The sequence below is a fragment of the Notolepis coatsorum genome (genome assembly GCF_963971535.1).
Source record: "Notolepis coatsorum genome assembly, chromosome: 4".
NCBI classification, from domain to species: Eukaryota; Metazoa; Chordata; class Actinopteri; order Aulopiformes; family Paralepididae; genus Notolepis; species Notolepis coatsorum.
Genome location: NC_140168.1, coordinates 41,880,356 through 41,901,204, shown reverse-complemented (window position 1 = coordinate 41,901,204; position 20,849 = coordinate 41,880,356). Strand labels below are relative to the sequence as shown.

General features: G+C 42.0%; 1 long non-coding RNA gene across 2 annotated transcripts; it reads left to right on the top strand.

Moving 5' to 3' along the window:
• The first annotated feature begins 1,778 nt into the window (after nt 1-1,778).
• LOC311227484 lies at nt 1,779-4,661 on the top strand. Of its 2 annotated transcripts, XR_014619600.1 has the most exons (4): nt 1,874-1,935; nt 2,751-2,910; nt 3,138-3,309; nt 4,416-4,661. It is a non-coding gene; the product is annotated as an uncharacterized lncRNA (long non-coding RNA). The 2 variants fall into 2 exon arrangements; XR_014619599.1 differs by lacking the exon at nt 2,751-2,910 and having other exon boundaries at nt 1,779-1,935.
• Nucleotides 4,662-20,849: the final 16,188 nt, after the last annotated feature.

Genomic DNA, 20,849 nt, shown 5'->3' with positions numbered 1-20,849 from the left:
ATCAATACATCACGACCTGCACGGAGAAGCTACTGCCAGTGACAAAAACAGCTCACACACAACCCGCAACGTATCTCAAATGCATTGCAACAACACACGTTTTGGGAAAAAACACCGTCATTCACAATACATTTAGCAAGGTAAAACCAGAAGACGTGTTATGAGGGTCTGGCCAACCCCGTACCTGCCCGGAACGCAGATCAGCGAAGTGCAGTCACAAGCGTCCCGTGTTTGTTCGATCCGGGCAGCGTCGCCGCTCCACCAGTCGCTACAGTCCTCTTTGTTGACGCAATCCCCGTCTAGGCTCGGGCAGGGTTGACGAACATCCCCTGTCAAGGATGACGTCGTGGTCAAAAGTGTAAAACATGTTAAAAATCAAAGCACGTTCAACAGAATAGCATCAAGCTAACGGCTGCTCCAGCCGTTCGGGTGCTATCGCTTCCGCTCGCGAGACGCCGATCTACGACGCACGCGATCAGGAGCGAGCTCCCGGCGGCGCGCGAGAAGCCAAGCCACCCCGCGCCAGGCCACCGACCGGCTAACCGTAAGCTATGAACATGTAAACAATGACATAACACTCACCCAGACAGGCCGCCGTTCTGAACCCTCCTCACTTTTTAAGAGAAAAAGGAAAAACAAGACGTCAACACCGCTTCACAACGGTGACAATAACACGTCCGGCGGAATCAGCACAGTACCAACTGGCCTGTATAGCTGACTTTGAACATGAATCTGCCGCTATCGCACATTACATGCACATATCCCCTCGTGAAGGAATACTCTCATTTGGATATGAAAGATGGGGTCTTAACACGGTGACAGAGAGAATCCACTCGTCCAGAACACACAGGGATCACCAGTGTCAATGGTCGCGGCCCACTAGTTAAAACTATAATGGTCGCCAGACCAAGGCCTTCTGTCGCCTAGACGGCTAAACAAAGGACCCTAGCCTGGGGCCGGTTTCCATAAACTTCGTCTAGTAGCCCCCATAGCACTAACAGACAAGTGGAGCCCGCCAGCAAACACTACTCACCCAACCTGGAACGCACCGCTCCTCACAACAGCGGCATGTCCGACAGTTCAGCTGTGGCCTGACAGGTTTCACCCCAACAAACACAGCAAGGAACTGCAGTTGAGAAGCATGCAGCGGCGTGCTCCCAATACGAAAACCGGTGGAGGGTTTGTAGAATGATCATCATCTTCTAGACACTCCAGTACGAAGACAATATCGCCGTATTTTCTCGAAAATAGTGAGAGAGAAAATAAAGATATGATGTCAACGTATCCTTGTTTCCCAAGCTGTTCCTAATCCAATTTCTTCCATCATGGTGTCAAGTGTGGGGATCTACCGAGGCACTTCTTCCTTGTGGTGAAAGCGAGAAGGAGGAGAGCAGGTGACCACACACCTGCTTATGAAGGTAAGCTGATGAGGGGTGTGGTCAGACTAATACTGGTATTAGAGGTACATTTGTGGTTTATTCAGTACGCGTGCACGTACGCGAGATAGTGCAGAAGGCGAAGCCAAGCTGAGCCCTAACGATACAGAACTCTTTTTCTCACCGCAGGACGACTTGTTCTATACTAACTATATCAAACCAAATAAAACCAGATCAGAACATTTCACTTTTCACGGTTTCTGTGGGGAAAGCCAACCATGACAACGTGCCATTTGAGGGGAAACTGAGGGAATAATGTAGAATATTTACCCCACAGGTGACATGTCTTTAGAAACATAACCAATTCAAAATGTCACAGTATCCTGTTACTGTACTAGTGTACTATCAAGCCATTTCCAAAACCAGAGATACCGGACGGGCAGTCTATATAATACAAACGAGTTTGAACAGTGTGTGCTGGGTTCATAAGGAGTGGTCCCGCTCTATTTAAGCCTCTACAGTCTCTCTCCTTCTCACGGCACAGATTCACCTTCTGCAGGTAAGGGAGCAAGGAGCATAACACTTAAACATTGTTGGAACAAGGGCACTTCATTTCGTCTTTGATTATGTTTTTCTTAACCCTTGTGTCTGATAAGGACAAAATTGTCCTTTGAGATTCTTATTTTTTTGATAACTTTGTAGTGGTTATGATGTGGCAAAGGTGTGTATCTTTGAATTATCTTGGAATTTTGTTTAACACCACTTTCATTCAGCCTGTAGAATTTAAAGTTACACTCTTACCAGGGACAAAATTGTCCTCTTCAAAAAGGCCATACAAATATTATATGTTGAAATAATTTTCCACTTTTTTACCCCTAAATCTTTTATTCAACTTCAGCCCTGATCATAACCACCAAATATTCAATACATTTTAGAATTGTAACCCTTTAAATGCCAGTGTTTGTGATGACATCACAAATTATTGTAAAAAAATTTAAAATTAAAATAAAAAACACACAGAAATATTAATATTTTCAATAAATCAAATGGAAAGTGGATTTTTCTGGGGGGTATTATTACAGGCTAGCACGTGTCAATGATTAGCAACAACACTGATTTTGATGGATTCTTTCAAAAAGAAATTGGTCAAATGTAATATTAATCCAAATTAATAATATTTGTATGGCCTTTTTGAAGAGGACAATTTTGTCCCTTAATGGTAAGAGTGTAACAATTTAGTTTTCAGACACAAGGGTTAATGGTTTTTCCTCTGTTTTGCAGCAATGGAATGGCATTAGTGATACATTTGCTATTGACAGGACTAAGCATCATTCAATCTGCATTTGAAATTGTATTTGCAATTCTGCGTTAAAGCTCAGGAGGTAGAGCGGTCGTCTGGTAATCAGAAGATTCCTGCTTCGATTCCCGCTCCTCCCGGGCACAGTGTCGATGTGTCCTTGAGCAAGACACGTAACCTCTAATTGCTCTCGATGAGCAGGTTGGCACCTTGCATGGTTGCCTCCGCCGTTGATGTGTGAGTGAATGGGTGAATGTGAGGAACAAAATAGTAAAGTGCTTTGGATAAAAGCGCTATATAAATGCACCATTGTGTAATGTGAAATGTCCATTATTTATAAACCTTTTCTAGTTGTTTTAAAATATATTTTGAGTGAGTCAATTACCCTTTTAATATGCACTTTAGATTTTTATTTACGTTGTATTATAGTCTTATGCTAATTTTGGATCATGCATTCTCTCTAGGTCAAGATAACCAAATTCTAATCTCAATATGGAACCAACCAAAATGGAAGCTGCCTTGGCACTACTGGTTCAGACATTTGCTGATCATGCTGGTGGCTACGAAGATGGGAATACCATAAAAAAGAAAGAATTCAAAAGGCTTATAACGGAGCAGATGCCTCATCTTTTTGAGGTGAGTAGAAAATCTGTAGGTTTACATTTGTTATATGTTTTATATGTTTCGGGTGAATGGCCTACATTTGTCTGGTAAGTTGTTGATGTTAAACTAGTGTGCATCACACTGTGAGCTCCTTTATGCACAAAATGTGCAGATAATAAGTGTCTGTGTGTTGATGTGTTTAAAGTATAACTATTATTTACATTTGGTTAGAAAATGTATGTCAGGTTGATTTCAAAGGTGTGAATGAATGAATGAAAACTTTATTTAACAGATTGCAGAATGGGTACAATACAGTACGGCTCAATACATACAATTGTTAAGGGGATGCAGACCTGAGAAAGACGTTTGTCTTGTTTCCATCAGGGTCCCCCATTTTCAATTCATATAGACATTTATGACATACATAACATACATGACATTTATGGCATAGGGACATATAGGTATTTAGTACTGATACATTTGTGACATAGGCGGTATTCAAATATACAGTACTGTTACCCCTAGATCCTGACAGAGTATATAGGTTATTCTTAGACTGGCTATACTATACCAAACAACTTGTTATACCATCTCTCGTAATTGTGATTTTAAAGAATGTAACATGATGTAACTCCAGAACATTGATAATCGGTTAATTATGCTGTAATAATAATAATAATCGTTATGGACACGCAGTTGCCAAATGGTTATTCCTATAATGTGGTTAACCATAATAACCACATTATCCATGAACAGTCTGATGGAGGCTCAACATTGTAGCTTTTAGTTCATGCAGGGTTCAAAACCTAAATGGTTCCAAATACAGATGCAGTGACCCCAACATAGCACCCATATTTGTCTGGATGATTGATCAGAGAACTACTGAAGACAAGACTTGTTACCTTATGTGTGAGAAAGAACTACAGAAGACAAGACTTGTTACCTTATGTGTGAGCTTGTCAGTCAAAACAATAAAAGCAGTTGTGTGCAGATGCATATATATATATATATATATATATATATATATATATATATATATATATATATATATATATAGGCTAATATATATATATATAGGCTAATATATATTTTACAGTATACTTTCCATTAAGATAAACTGTTTTCTGTCGTCTATGCAGCCTGGAGCAGGATGTCCTGCTGAGGAAATGATGAAGGCGCTGGACATGGATGGAGACGGGGAAATTAATTTCCAAGAGTTCTGCATTTTTTCCTCCACGCTGGCCATGTTGTTCAAGCAGCTGATGAAGAAATAAATTAATTACAAAATAATAAGTGCTGAGTTGGAATATTGACATTGGACGTAAACAGCAGTTTTATTTTTACACTCACAAATGACATTTGAATAAAGAAAGATAAGGACATTGTATACTGTTTTGATCTTGTTCCTTGCTTGGTTTCTGGTCATTTGAAATAATTATGCCTATATATCACTTGGTTATATATTTGCCTTCTTGTAGATGAATAGCACCTGGGGATTGGGATATTAGGGAGAGTTAACTGAAAATAAGCATTATGCTGATTACAATGGTAACTTTTTAGTATAGAAAATACTGATGGATAAAGATGGTGTTTCACCTTTTTCACTCATCCAGAAAGAAAATCTACAGAATTATTAATAACTGAATGAACAAACTATCTGTCCCTGGAGAGATCTTCGCATGCTTTTACTATAGGAAACTACCCAGAAAGTGATTGTGTCACTGACTGTGCTGGTTACATGTGCAGGGCCTACAATTTAGTTTACAGTACATAATCACTATTATTATACAAAGAAGGAGCTGTTTGGCACTGGGGAGGTGGGGTATACATAGGATATAGTTGGGTGGAGGTGGGATATAGGATGGGGGAGGTGTGGTATACAGTACATAGCTTGAGGTGGGGTATACATAGGTTGGGGGAGGTGGGGTATATATAGGTTGGGGGGAGGCGGGGCATAATATAGGTCGGGGGGAGGGGGGATATACATAGGTTGGGGGAGGCAGGGCATATATAGGTTGGGGGGAGGCGGGATATACATAGGTTGGGGGAGGCGGGATATACATAGATTGGGGGGAGGCGGGATATACATAGATTGGGGGAGGCTCACTCACTCACTCACTCATTCACTCACTCACTCACTCACTCACTCACTCACTCACTCACTCACTCACTCACTCACTCACTCACTCACTCACTCACTCACTCACTCACTCACTCACTCACTCACTAGTCTGTGTTTACCTCATTTCACTGACACATCCCAGTCTCTATGTCTGTATTACGCCTGTTTGTTCTCCTTCATATACACAGCTAATTTTCCTTTATAAAGAATCTGCTTGTTTGCTCTCAATTTCTGCCACTGCTGCACATCTGAGCACTTGGTTAAGACGTATCGCCCTCTGGGAGAGACTTGTTTGGCGCCCCGGGGACATGCAGGGTCCTCCCTCAGTCACTCGTGCAGCGCATGACGTCAGAGGTTACACCCATGATGAACCTGACACAGTCCACGCCCCACAAATCCCTCCAGCTCAGTTTCCTCCTCTCTACACTTTCCCAGTTCATCCATTGTCCCTGCTTTGCATGAGCAATCCCCCGAGCATATCTTGTTGCTTCCTCCTGGTCACATCCACTTTCCTTTTTCCTGCCAGTGTGTGACTTTGTTCCAGGTCTGCCTGTGCTGAGGCTTAGACGCCTACGACCCCGTCGCATTTGCTCAATATTATAGCTAAGCCTGAGAGCTGCCTGCACTAAGGCCTAGGCCCTCATTACTCTGTCACACTTGCCCAACAATACCTTTAAGCCTCAGAGCGGCCTGTGCTTCCTGCTGCGTCCTCTGCCATTCCATGTGCACTCCAGTTACTAAAATCCACCATCCTTAGCTCATAAAATGCTATGCTGTTAGGACAGCACTGACTCCAAGCCGCTTCCAGACCTTACATGAGAACTAATCTTTCTATATTCTCAACTGTTGGGCCACATCAGCTGGGGAAGTAGCCACAACTGTAAATGGCTGCATTTTATATAGCGCTGCCGCTTTTATCCAAAGCGCTTTACAATTATGTTCCTCACATTTTACCCATTCACTCACACATTCACTCACACATTCACTCACACATTCACACACAGATGGCGGAGGCAACCATGCAAGGTGCCAACCTGCTCAATGGGAGAAATGAGGGGTTAAGTGTCTTGGTCAAGGACACTTCGACACGCTGCTGGGAGGAGCGGGAATCGAACGGGGAACCTCCGGATTACCAGACAACCGCTCTACCTCCTGAGCCACTGTCGCCCCTGTAGACATTACAGCTTTAACGTATCGGATAGCTTTGACTTCTCTTCTCTTATTTTTATTCCTCTTACATCCTTTTGCTCTTTGTCATATGCTTCCTTTGGATTTATTCTTTTTTTTCTTACATCTACCTCCCCTTAAAACCCACCCAAGGGAAAACATCAATAACACCACTACTTGACTGCCTGGCAGAAATCAAGTGCTGGATGTCTGAAAACTCCCTGACATTAAACGAAGGGAAAACCGAGGTCATTGTTTTTAATAGTGCCCCCCCGACCCCCCTCATTGACGCACTTGGTCTCCTGGGTCCAAACCTCTCCACCTCTGTCAGGAACCTCGGGGTCATCTTCGACAGCAATTTTAAATTTGAGCGCCGTAGTCAAAAACAGTTTTTACCACCTTAGACTCCTGGCGAAGACAAAGGCATACCTCTCCCAAAGTAACCTAGAGATGGTGATACATGCCTTTGTCACCACTCGCCTCGACTACTGCAATGCCCTTTATACGGGCATCGATAAATCCTTGCTTCGCTGCCTACAACTGGTGCAGAACGCAGCCGCGCGCCTCCTCACCAAAACAAAAAAACATGAACATATCAGCCCAGTTTTGGCCTCGCTCCACTGGCTGCCTGTCCGCTTTAGGATCGATTTTAAATTAGCCCTAAATGTTTTTAAATCACTAAATGGCACGGCTCCTCCCTATCTGTCCAAACTCCTGCACCGCCACACCCCCCACCGATCCCTCAGATCAGCTGACCAGCTGCTACTGGTGGTGCCTAGAAATTCTTAGGTGTCAAATGAGATGAGATGAGAAACTCTGCTTTAAGAATCATTGTGAAATTGTTTGCAAGAAGGTTTTAAAATCGTTGGGCATTATAAAAAGGGTTAAAAAACTATTAAAAAAGAGCACATTACTAACTTTGTATTACAGTTTAATTTATCCTCACATCTTTTACTGCAATATAATTTGGGCCAGCACTTACCCATCTTACTTACAAACAATCCATAGAGCTCAGAAATCCTTTGTAAGAATTGCAACCAACTCTTCTTATTTAGCCCCAACCAAACCATTATTTAAAAAACTGCAACTACTCAGAATTTATGAGGTCAACAAGTATCAAACAGGGGTTCTTATGTACAAAGTAATTGGTCTTCCTTTATCTTTACCTAATTTTTTTCAAACTTATTTTGAGTTTAATTCTCATTATCATGCACATCTCACAAGAAGAAATAATAAAGACTTACGCATTCCTTTCTGTAGGACCTCTGTTGCCAAATTCTCATTTGTTTATCAAGGTGCAGTGATGTGGAATGATATACAAAATCGAATAGAAACATGTTCCACTTTAAATATATTTAAAAGTAAGCTTAAAAAAGAACTACAGATCCTGTAGTCTATAGTATCCATGTGTATTTGTGTAAAGTCTTTTAAAAAGAAATCCCAACATTATAATTGTTGTATAATGCTGTATTGTATGTATTTGTGTGTATGAGAGAGGGATATGCGCATGTGTTTGTGCATAATGTGGGGGGGAGGGGGATTTTTTGTGTGTAGTTATCCTATATAGGTTTAAGAGGGGAGGTCGCTTATAAGCCCTTGGTTTTTTTTTTACCTTTCCTGCACATTTGAACTGTTCTTCTTTTTACTTATTTTATTCCAGAATGTATGTTTGTAAGTGCGAATAACAATAAACAATAAACTAGGCTCAAGACTAGGGGAGACAGAGCTTTCTCCACCGCAGCGCCCGCCGCCTAGACTGTGGAACAGCCTCCCCCTCAGCGTACGGACCGCCCAGACCGTGCAGGCTTTTAAATCACTTTTAAAAACCTACCTGTTCTCCTTGGCCTTCTCCCCCACTTAATCACCACTAGACCACTGGCCCTTCTATCCTCTTTGTTTTACTGTGTCCTACCTGTTTTTATTACTTTCATTGCTTTACTATGTTTTTAATCTTATATCTTGCATCATATTATTTTGTTTTTATTACTTTCATTGCTTTATTATGTTTTTAATCTTATATCTTGCATCACATTATTTGTTTTTATCAACCTGCATGTGAAGCACTTTGGTGCCAGCTGCCGCTGCCTGGAAATGTGCTATATAAATAAAATTGACTTGACTTGACTTGACTACATAAAATGGTATGAAATACTTGCCAGTAGAGTAAATGATGCAGATCCATTAGCTGACCACTGAACACCTGTGGTCTGGCTGTGTTGCAAGTGACCAAACACTTAAGTTGTTGAAATGGTCCAACTCAATGGAGAGTCTGTCTGTTAACTGGGCACTGCCATGATGAATCAAATGCGACTTGATTCCAACAACTTTGGGGTAAGTGTTTGACAAATACGTGGCCCAGATTGTATGTTTAGGTGCTTCTGAGTAAGTAAAGTAAAATTACATGACGTATCGGTGCCCCAGGAGATCTAAAGTTTGTTTCAGTCTATGTTAATTTGCCCGGCTGTGATATGAAGCGAGCAAAGCATAGTGTACATACATCTGGGAACCAGCAAACCATGATCATGTACCCAGACTAACACAAAATAATTATTCATGAACTTGTCACACAGACTAACACAAAATAATTATTCATGAACTTGTCACGCAGACTAACACAAAATAATTATTCATGAACTTGTCACGCAGACTAACACAAAATAGTTATTCATGAACTTGTGACGCAGACTAACACAAAATTATTATTCATGAACTTGTCACGCAGACTAATACAAAATACTTATTCATGAACTTGTCACACAGATTAACACAAAAGGATTCTTCATGAACTTGTTCCACAACAAATGTGCAACCACCCACAGAATCCAACGGTGCTTCACGTCCCAGCAATTTAATCATAATGACAACTCAGTGCTATGTCTGATTTCTCAGATATCCAGACAACCACTATCACACAGGCCAAGATCAGAGGAGATGTTAGAGATGTGTAAACTCCAGGGGATATAGCACGGCATACACCTGGCCCTCACAGCCACCCCAGATAACCCCTTCTTCCAACCCACCCCAGCTAGTGTTTAGGGATCAAATTGGGACAGAAAATGTAGATTTTATAGGAAGACTCCTTCCCGCTTGGGGACCAGGTTTCCATGATGCCAGGTACCCAGGTGGGGTATCTCCCAGGCCTTTCTGTGTGGAGTTTGCATGTTCTCCCCGTGCTCGCAAGGGTTTCCCCCCCGATAAGATAAACCCAATGGAAAAACATGCACAACAACAGATTGCTAACGCTGTGGCGTCCTTGACAAAGACGGACAGGAGCACTTGGATTGGTCCCCTGGCGCGGCTCACGTTGATGCCTGTCTGCTCCCGGCTGCCCTTGGGGGGGAAGGACGACGGGATGGGTAATCGCAGAGACGAATCGCATCGGCGATTCTAAAGAGACAATGCATGCGTGTGTGTTCCGGTGTGTGTGCTAAAAACTAACCGCTGTGTGTGTACCGCTAAAACATTGAGTGTCGTTGCATGCCGAATAAAAACCTCTGCAACAGGTCCTGCATTATATTATTATTCCTCTCATCCTCATTCTCCCCTAAAATAACTCATGCAGTTCCCTCAACAACCTAAAGGAGGTGCTCCAGTTACCCACCAGTGCCCTGCACATGTGAAATGCCTCTGACAAACTATGGCACAATGGACACATTGACTACAAGGTGCAAACATGAAACACCAGAGCCCAGGGTATCATAGCTTTCTCCAAAACGATCAAATCCAAGTAAATGTCTCTACCCACGAGAATGTTCTGAATATATAGCTACATTTTCTGTTTCAGACCTGAGACACTTCCATAGAATAAAACTCATTCATAAAAGCTCAAACAAACATTATATGGGTCCACAAAATCAGTCTACCATTCATTGTCAATGGAGCAGCTCCACTTCTCTGGTGTCTGGCTTTGGAAGAGAGTAGCTCAAGTTCACAAATATTGGAAATGACATATTGGTATTCTTGATTTGTGTTCCCCTCTAATGTAATGTCATGTAAATGTTTTGGCCTTTGTAAATTGAAGTACAAGCAGCCTGAACACACTGTGTTCCATCAAATAATCCATATCCAGTTAGGGGCAGTTTACATCTGAATTATGATATCCTTCATTTGTGATATTTTAATGATACAATGTATCTGGAATTGTAAGTGTGAGACTCCCTCAATGATTTGAGCATTTCATTTTGGCCCACACATTTTTATTAGGGATGTCCGATATTATCGGCCTACCGATATTATCGGACGATATCGGCATTAAAATGTGATATCGGAAAATATCGGTATCGGTTTAAAAAACAAATTTTTTCTTTTTTTTCTTTTTAATTTTTTTTACATTTCTATAACCTTTATTTACCCAGGCAAGCAAGTAAGAACAAATTCTGATTTTATTTATTGTCAAAAGTATGCATAATGTTGTGTTAATTCCACAACAAGAGATATGTAATGTTAATTACCTGAAATTATTAAAATGTTTGGGGGGGGGGGGGGGGGGGGGGGGAACCCTGCATATATCGGTATCGGTTGATATCAGTTGATATCGGTATCGGAAATTAAGAGTTGGACAATATCGGTATATCGGTATGGGTAAAAAAGCCAATATCGAGCATCCCTAATTTTTATCATATATGTATTTTATCATCCAAATTATACTGAGACAATATAGGAACCATTCATGTAATTCTTTATGTAACCTGAAGCGCATTTCATTATTTGAGTAAACCATTTGGGTAAGCCGCAACTTCAACAAAGATTTGTTGAAATGGATGACCGGGGATTTTTTTCCTACTAGGATTTTCCACAACTTGTCAATATTGACCATTAAATGAAGGTATATTTTTCATTTTTCACACTATTGTTAGTACATTAATGGGAAGGCGCAAGACCAAATGCGACATTCTATTGAATTAGAATGAAAGTTTTAGATCCTATGGCAATTAGCATAGGAAGAGTAGGATTACAAAGCTCAATTTGGGTAATCCGGTGGCCTAAGGGAGGGAGTCATACGCGTAGGATGTGTCTATGGGACACAATCCTGTACGACTCTCGGTGGGAGGGGGGGAAAGGGGATTTTTATTTGTATATATGTATGTTTTTAAGCTCGGCTCTCAACGGGACCTCACTAGTTGGATGTATATCTATTGTAGCCTCGCACTCCAGAAGCATTACCAACAACTACACAACAACATGTATAGATTATGGCTAGTTTGAATATAATGATCTGGAACACTGGGGGAATAAATAACCAACACAAACACAAAAGCATGCTCACACTGATGAAAAAAGAACAGGTGGACGTGGCTCTGCTAAGCGAAATGCACATTCTAGAGAAAGACATAGATACGTTAGCGGACAACACATATCATAACATTAGTCACTCTTCTTTTGGTACGAGAACTCGGGGTGTAGCCATAGTCGTTAGACGGAAGTTGAATATTGAATTAAAGGGAGTATGGTCTGATGTAGATGGTCGGATAACTATAGCTAAGATTGTACACAAGAACAGGAAAATAGCGTTGGTAGCGGTATACGCCCCAAATTTGTACGAAGTGGGTTTCTTCACTACACTAACCAAAGCAATGTTAGACCTTCCCGATTACTCATTTATAATAGGTGCGGATTTTAATGCCATTTGGAATCCAAGGATGGACAAATCTTACCTCGCCTTTTCCAGCGAACAAAAGAATTCATCTAATGCATTAAAGGATTGGTCGAAGATTACAGGTGTAAATGACTTATGGCGATCACTTAACCCCACGACCCGAAAGTACTCTTGTCGATCTGCGAGACATAACACATTATCCAGAATAGATTATGTCTTTGCATCCCGAGACTATTTGATAACTATTAAGTGGAAATGATACCCAATGCAGATCACTGTTATTTACTCCTAAAAGGAACATTTGGTATACTATCTTCCCGAGCCCCAAGATGGCGATTTAACTCGATGCTGCTTAATAACAAGGAATTCATTACACAACTCAAAGAAGCTCTTACAGTATTCCTACGGGAGAATGCAAACTCGGTGCAGGACCCCAGAATAATATGGATGTCGGTAAAGGGAACGATCAAGGATTTCACTGATAGCTTTTCCTCCAAAATGCGCAAGAATCGATGCACAAAACTGGCTGAACTGGAAACGCTTTACTCAACGTTATTTAATTCTTTACAATACAACAACTCAACTCGACTAGAAAATCAAGTTAATGTACTAAAAAAAGAGATCAATGCCATATACAGACAACAATCGGAAATACAAATACGTAGCACAAGACAACAACAGTACTCCCAAGGTTCTAAACCTAGTCACCTATTAGCCATGCGATTAAGAATTAATGCAAAATGTGCAGATATAACTACCATTAGAGCACAACAAGTACTTGTTACAGACCCTGAAAAAATAAACGTGACATTCAAATAATTCTACTCCAACTTATATAAATAAGAAACGACCTTCGATCAAAACAAAATGGACACATATCTTAATCAAATTATTCTCCCTAAACTTTCAGAAGATGACGCTAAACAGTTAGAAACACCGATCACACTAGAGGAACTCAAGAAGGCCATATCTGAAATGCAAAGTGGTAAGGCTCCTGGAAGAGACGGTATCCCACCAGAAATGTACCTCTCTTGTTGGGACATAATTGGACCCTTATTACTGAATATGATCTTATACTCAGTCAAGGAGGGGAACTTCCATAAGAACGACAATATTGCACTCATAACAGTCCTTCTCAAAAAAGACAAAGACCCCACCGAGTGCGGTAGTTACAGACCCTTAAGCCTCCTCGGAACCGATATAAAACTGTACTCTAAGGTATTAGCCATCAGATTACAAAAGCATATGACGTCTTTAGTTCATCCGGACCAAACTGGCTTCATAAGAGGTCGCCTGATCACTGATAACATAAGACGATTACTGCACGTACTAGATGCCGACAAGGACGACACCATACCTAAGGCGATGCTGTCCCTGGATGCAATGAAAGCTTTTGACAGGCTGGAATGGTCGTATCTATGGGCAGTATTAGAGAAGATGGGGTTAGGTAAAGGTTTCATTGATATGATTAAAGTAGTATACAAAGACCCATCGGCCATGATTACAACAGGTATAACCACCTCCGGAATCTTTCCGGTATCACGCTCAGCTAGACAGGGTTGCCCTCTTAGTCCCGGACTATTCTATCTATCATTAGAGCCTTTAGCACAATATATAAGACAATCCCAATCCATAGAACCAATCGTAATCAAGGGCACACAACATAAAATGTGTTCATATGCGGACGACGTAATACTGTTCATGCAAAACCCCAACACCACACTGCCTCATCTGCTCAAGTTGATTGAGAACTTTGGAGATTTATCGGGATTCAAGATAAATTGGCCGAAGTCGGCTTTCCTTCCACTTAACGCCCCTGCAAAAAAAGATATAACCCTCCCAGGAGAGATACCTATGGTAAAACACTTTAGATGTTTGGGAGTGGAAATATTCCCCACCATAAGACAAACGGTGAAGCACAATTACACAAAAATCCAAAACAAAATCAAAGACGACCTTGATAGGTGGGCAAAACTTAAAAACTCAGTACAGGCACGGATATCAATAGTTAAGATGGACGTACTACCTAGAATCAACTTCTTCAGCTCAATGCTACCGTTACCCCCTCCAGAGGGTTACTGGAAAAAATTACACTCCTCCACATACAAATTTATTTGGAATAACAAACCACCACGTATAAAAAGATCCACCGCACAGAGAAATAAAGCAGATGGTGGCATGGCATTTCCAGATTTTTTCCACTATTTTAAGGCGTACACTTTAAGACCATTGACAACATGGTTTGATCCCCAAGCATTAGTATCCTGGAGAAAATTTGAAGAAAACATAGTAGCCCCACATAGACTGAAGGACATAGCATACACTAAACTATCAATTAAGCATTGCGAACGGAAATTTGGCCCCATAATTACTCATGCGATCCGGATATGGCGTGAAACACAAAAAAAATATCCTAACCCACATAAATGGCACAATCATACTCCCTTATTCAATAACAATGCACTCTTGATTGGAAAACGACCTATAAGATTCCCTATATGGGAAAAGCAAGGCATACACTCATTAGGGGATGTTTTTAACAAACAGGGTTTTTGTAGTTATGAAGAAATACGCAAAAATTTTTATCTCACCAAGTCCACACATCTTTTTTACATACAGTTATTGTTATGTTTGAAGACTCAAGGTGTTCCATTAAAGAAACCAATTGAACACCACAGATACCACAAATTCTTCTATGAAAGAGAGACATCGAGAGGTTTTGTTTCAGTTTTTACCATCAATTACTAACGTCCTCGTATGAAACCCTCCACCTAGACTCCGTCTGGAGGAGGGATATACCAGACCTGGAAAGTGATTTTGATTGGCAAGAAGCCTGAGCAAATGTTCGACTCACATCAAGGAACCCGGACCATCAACAAATCAATCTTAACTATATTCACAGGACATACTTGACTCCTATAAGACTGGAAAAAAATGGGTCTTATACAAGACTCCAAATGCTCCTTATGTACAAATGGGGACGAGGGGACATTTATGCACATGTACTGGGACTGCCCACCAGTTAAGATATTCTGGAAAGAGGTGACCCAGCAATTATCAAATCTCTTAACTTGGAATATACCTGTACACCCCTCTGTATTACTGCTGAATGATGTTTTTGAGTGTGCAGTACATCCACAGCTAAAGAGATTGGTTTTATCGGGTATCACAGTGGCTAAAAAGCTGATAGCATCACGATGGTTCCAACCGGAAAAAATTTGCCGAAAGGTCTGGATTATTACATATCTCGATGTGATCTATCAAGAAATATCTACAGCAAGAATTTTGGCTCTCAATGAATCCAAAATGTCATTGTGGTTAGAAGTGGTGGAGAAAATAAAAGCTAGCATATAATGGTAATGTCTGGTTAGGAGCGAGGGAAAATGGATGGATTATCCAATGGGGGGTCCGGGAGGGGGGGGTACGAGCTAGAGCATATGTGTGTAGGTTTTTAGATAACAGGTATTAAGGGTATATCCTATATAAGACAATTAACTAAAATGTGATTTCATTGGATGTACACTGTCAACTAATCTTATCTTATCGTGTGTTGTCATGTTTGTTTATGTGTTTGTTTAAAAAATAATAAAAAAATAAAATACAAAAAATATTGACCATTAAATGTAGTAGAAAGAGAAAGTCACTCAGCTCTAATTATCAACTTTACTCTTCCAGGGACACTGGACTCAACTGCGAAGCCTATCACATTATAATATATCATATTATAACCAACGATTTGGAAAAACACAATAATATACTTGGATCTGTTTTACATTGTATGGTAGTATACATTTACTGTTCAGTATACGATCTACATAATACAATTCATTTTATGTTTATACACAAGAGGATGTCAGGCTGTAGATGATCGATAATCTGACGCTGTATAACTGGTGAAACGGACAGCACACTGTTGTGCGACCTCCACCATGGATCAGTCTGCCTGGATCAGTCTGCCATCTTGAAGCTCACCTGCCATTATAAGCCCAGGTGTTCAGCCATGACATCACGCTCCTATAGGAGATTTGCAAAAACAGCATGGGAGGAAAATAGGGGCAGACCTGGGCACCTGCTCAACCAATCCACAGAGGAACTGCTGCGGTCAGGCAAGCGATACCGGAGTCTCATGGCAAGCAGAGAGACTCGGAAGAAGCTTCTATCCCCAGGCCATCAGGATGCTAAATGACAATAACACTATGTAACAACCATCATACACTCACAGCACACACATCCACACGCACACACTCACTTTAAACAAACAACTCACTGCAGCACCCACTTTACCCACTTTAGACACTTAACACACTTTATATTTATTGGTAAAGAATTTGCACTACAACTCATACCTCATTACACCTTACTGTAAATTGTACCTAAATTGTACCTCATCCCATTTCTGCATTGTACTGTATAGTATATATTGTATTGTAACTCAGTTACTTTTCTAATCTGCATTGTATATTGTATATATGTATATATTGAACACTTTTGTCTATGTACTTGACTTCTATTTTATACTTATTATACTTATTTTATACTTATCTATTTTTTTTATCTAGCACAATCTCTGGAGCAAAACAGAAAGAAGCATTTTATATAAAAGTATTCTGTACTTTTGTATGACAACTAATAAAGAAACTTGAAGGCAGGCGTCTCAGGTCTCTCCCTGCATGATTAGTCCACATTACCCATAGCTGTGTATATCCATCGCTCTAGTCAGTCGTCAATAGTCCTAGTCAGTCGTCAATAGTCCTAGTCAGCTCAGCCATGGGACAGGCCAGGGGGGGAAAAGAGTGTAATCCGTATAGCAATCCACAATGTTCAACAAAGGGGTTAATCCACAGTCTTTATGCACAAAAACACAGTATTTGTCCACACGGGGGAGCAGAGTGCTGTCATGAGGCTGACAGTGACATGAGGACTTGTCCTCTGTTAAAACAAAAGCAAACGTGAGCTGATACTCCCACCTGATGGATGAATAGAAAAGATATGTGGAGGATTTTTACATTTGTTACAAAGTACAGTGTATTCAGCTGGACATTATATGTATGATGTAAAAGTACATTTGATATTCCGCTTCCCACTCCTTCAAGAGACGTAGGTTTGAAGTTTTATCAGGGTTCACATTCCTACATACACTTACCACACACCACAGAGCACTTCAGCCTTGGTGCAGGGGTGCTATTTCAGTCATATACATAAAATACGTTTAGACCATGCCAGAAATGAGTGGCACACAGAGCTGCTTTAGTACGTATCTCAAGACCTCTGGGGAACACGTTTAATCGGCCCGGTAACATATACGATTTATTTCACGTCATAAATAAAATAGATCAATACAGTCCGTATTAGTAATGTTGCGTTTCTTTTTCAAATTTAGCCAAGAGTAAAGACCCTAACCCCCTATGAAATCGTTCTAGTCCTAGGAACAAGGAGACCCAGGTCTTTTGATGGACGTTGACATTTCATATAACTACACTACCCAGCTCACACCAACCGCCGACAACGGAAGTCCAACCATTGTTCACGTAATTTTTCTGACGTGATTTTTGTGTTTATATCTCACGGGTCGAACAAACCTCAATGTTATTGCCATAAAATACACTGTATATTGTTTCTTCACCCTTCTGTGAACGTCTAGAAAAAAAACGCGTTACAATCCGGTAAAAATGCTATGGACATTATACAAAAGTAACTGTACTTACAGTAGATTTCATTCATGGCCTTTGCTGCCCTGTAACGGGCACCTGATGGTACTAAATCCAGATTTAACTCTGCCATTGGAAAGAGGAGATTTGGCCCGATCCATAGATGTATGACTTGGCCATAATAAGGTAATTTATATGCCTGATATTCTATATTCTATATTCATATTTCAAATTGCATGAGTCCGGATGGCAAAATTCTGTACTGTATCTACAAAAAAAAATGTAAATCATCTGTCCTTTGTTAATTTGCTTGTTCATTGCTTAATTCTTTGTAAATCTTATCTCAAGAAAGTGCTGAATGAGCTCAGTAGCAATTTTTCACTTTTGGTCAATGTTAGTGTAGACACCCGAAAATGTATGACTATTATTCAAGGTGTCTAACGCTAATCTTTTGCATTCCCTGTGTGCACAAGGACGTTGTGTAACCGGCTGACCGCTCTTGATCATCCCTTCCCCCCGACACTGACACTTAACTTGCTGTGCTCTTTGATTCTCCCTATCCTAACATTGACGCTTCATAGTGGGACAGGATACAGGTGCCGCCAGGGGCACTGGTGGTCACGCTGGGCAGGGAGGCACAGGTGAAGAAGTACGGGCTCAGAGCGCGGTGTCGAGGGAGGGGCTTCCTCTTCAGCGTTTTCCACGGAGGGAGAAGGACACGGAACGGGAGCTCCGGAGATTCAGCAAGCGAGAGATAAACTCAGTTACAAAACGGGTTATCCTAGAAGTATGCGGTAGCTTAGCGTTTGGTTAATGCGCCAGATAAACTCAGTTACACAACGGGTTATCCTAGAAGTATGCGGTAGCTTAGCGTTTGGTTAATGTGCCAGAGACACTGTGAATGAACCAACAGGCGAGCATCGCCGAAGACCAGGTGGTAGATATTGTCCACCTTGCGTTAGCTGTGTATAGGCGTCATAGCAGGGGGGTTCACCACGACCCACAGCTTAGCTTTGTTTAGGCTAGCACCACAGTTTAGCCTGCGTGTCGGCCCACCTCTTCAGCCCAGCAGAGGACGCTACTACACTGCACGCTCCTCCAGCCCCTCCAAGCCGTTGCCCCAGCAGCTCACCTGCCCCAGCGTCTACCCCGCCCCGCTGCCTGTTATCGCGGGATCTCCCGACAGCCATCTTAACACCCGGATATTCATTTACATTTACATTTAGTCATTTAGCTGATGCTTTTATCCAAAGCGACTTACAAGTTCTGTACGACAGGTCATCAGTTAGGGTTAGATTTTTTTTTTTTAATTTTTTTTTTTAATTTTTTTATTATTTCAGATAATGGTTGAAGAAGTGCGTCTTTAGTCGACGGCAAAAGATTGGACGGGATTCGGCTGTCCTAACTGGGGTGGGTAGTTCATTCCACCATTGTAGGGCAAGGACTGAGAATAGGCGGCTTCTCTTTGATGACCCTCCCGGAGCTTGGATAAGAGTAGGTCTGAGGCGGCCAGAAGATGCAGAGCGTAGGGGTCTTGAGGGTGTGTAGTTAGAGACCATTGACCGGAGGTAGGCAGGAGCGGTTCCCTTTGCCGCACGGTATGCCTTGAAGTGGATACGTGCAGCAATGGGGAACCAGTGCAGGTCCCTAAGAAGTGGGGTGACATGGGCCGACTTCGGTAGGTTTGAGATCAGGCGGGCCGCTGCGTTTTGAATGAGTTGAAGAGGCTTGGTGGCAGTAGCCGGGAGGCCAGCTAGCAGTGCGTTGCAGTAGTCGAGGCGGGAGATGACTGTTGATTGTGAGGAGTTGATGGTTGCAGTTAGGAATGGGAGGATGTCCGGTGCTATGGTCTGGAGGAGTGGGGAGGGTAGCTGGTCCAGCTGGCATGTAGTCGGACGGTTCGAAGTTACCAGTGTCAGGGTCTCGGCTTCTGTAATGGGAGAGAAAGATGACAGAGTGAAGGATGAGGTTATCGATTCAGTGTTTGGAATGGGTGGGGGTTGGGAGAAGGAGCTGTGGATGTTCTCCACTTTTTCCTCAAAGAAGATCGCAAAGTCTTCGGCAGAAAAAGATGAGGGAGGAGGGGGTGGGGGGAGTGAGGAGGGAGGACATGGTAGCATGCAGTTTGCGAAGATTCTTGGCAGAGGCCTCGATCCTATGGTGAAAGAAAGAAGCTTTGGCATTAGTAATGGTTTTGGAGAATGTTAACAAGAGGTTGTGATATGTGTCGATGACAGCAGTGAGACGTGACTTTCTATACTTCCTCTCAGCCGCTCTCAGGACCTGTCTTTGTTCTCTCACTGCATCCGTCAGCCATGGACTGGGTGGGGAACGGCGGGCAGGTTTCTCAATGAGGGGACAGAGCTTGTCGAAGGAGGTTGCAAGGGCTGAGAGGAGGGTGGAGGTTGCCATCTCTGTGGGGAGAGCAGAGAAGGTGTCACTCAAAGGTAGAGCGGATAGTATGTCAGAGGAGAGGGTGGAGGGGGATAGGGAGGGCAGGTTGTGTCTGAGTGAGACGGTTTGAGTTGGGGTGAAGACCTTTCGGTTAAGCATGAGAGTTAGTGAGAAGGATATGAAGGAATGGTCAGATACATGTAGAGGAGTTACCATGGTGTTAATGATGCTGATGGGAAAATATGAGATCCAAGGAGTTGCCTGCTTTGTGGGTGGGAGGCATGGCAGTGGGAGTCAGGTCAAATTGTTGTAGGAGGGAGACCACTGGGACCGACTGAGATGAGTCAGGCAGGTTGAAGTCGCCCAATAGAAGGAGAGGGGTACCATGCTTAGAAGCATGTCCAGCTCATCTGTGAAGTGATCGAGGGGACCTGGAGGGCGATAGAGTGTAACAATGGTGAGATTGAAAGGATTAGGGACAGATACTGCATGCTATTCAAGAGAGGAGAGTGACAGTTCTGGGAGTGGCGTTAAGTTTGTAGCCCATGAAGGAGATGTCATGAGGCCAGTGCCTCCACCCTGTCTGGAAGGTCGAGGTGTGTGAGTGAATTTATAGTTTGTAGATAATGCTGCAGGCGTTGATGAG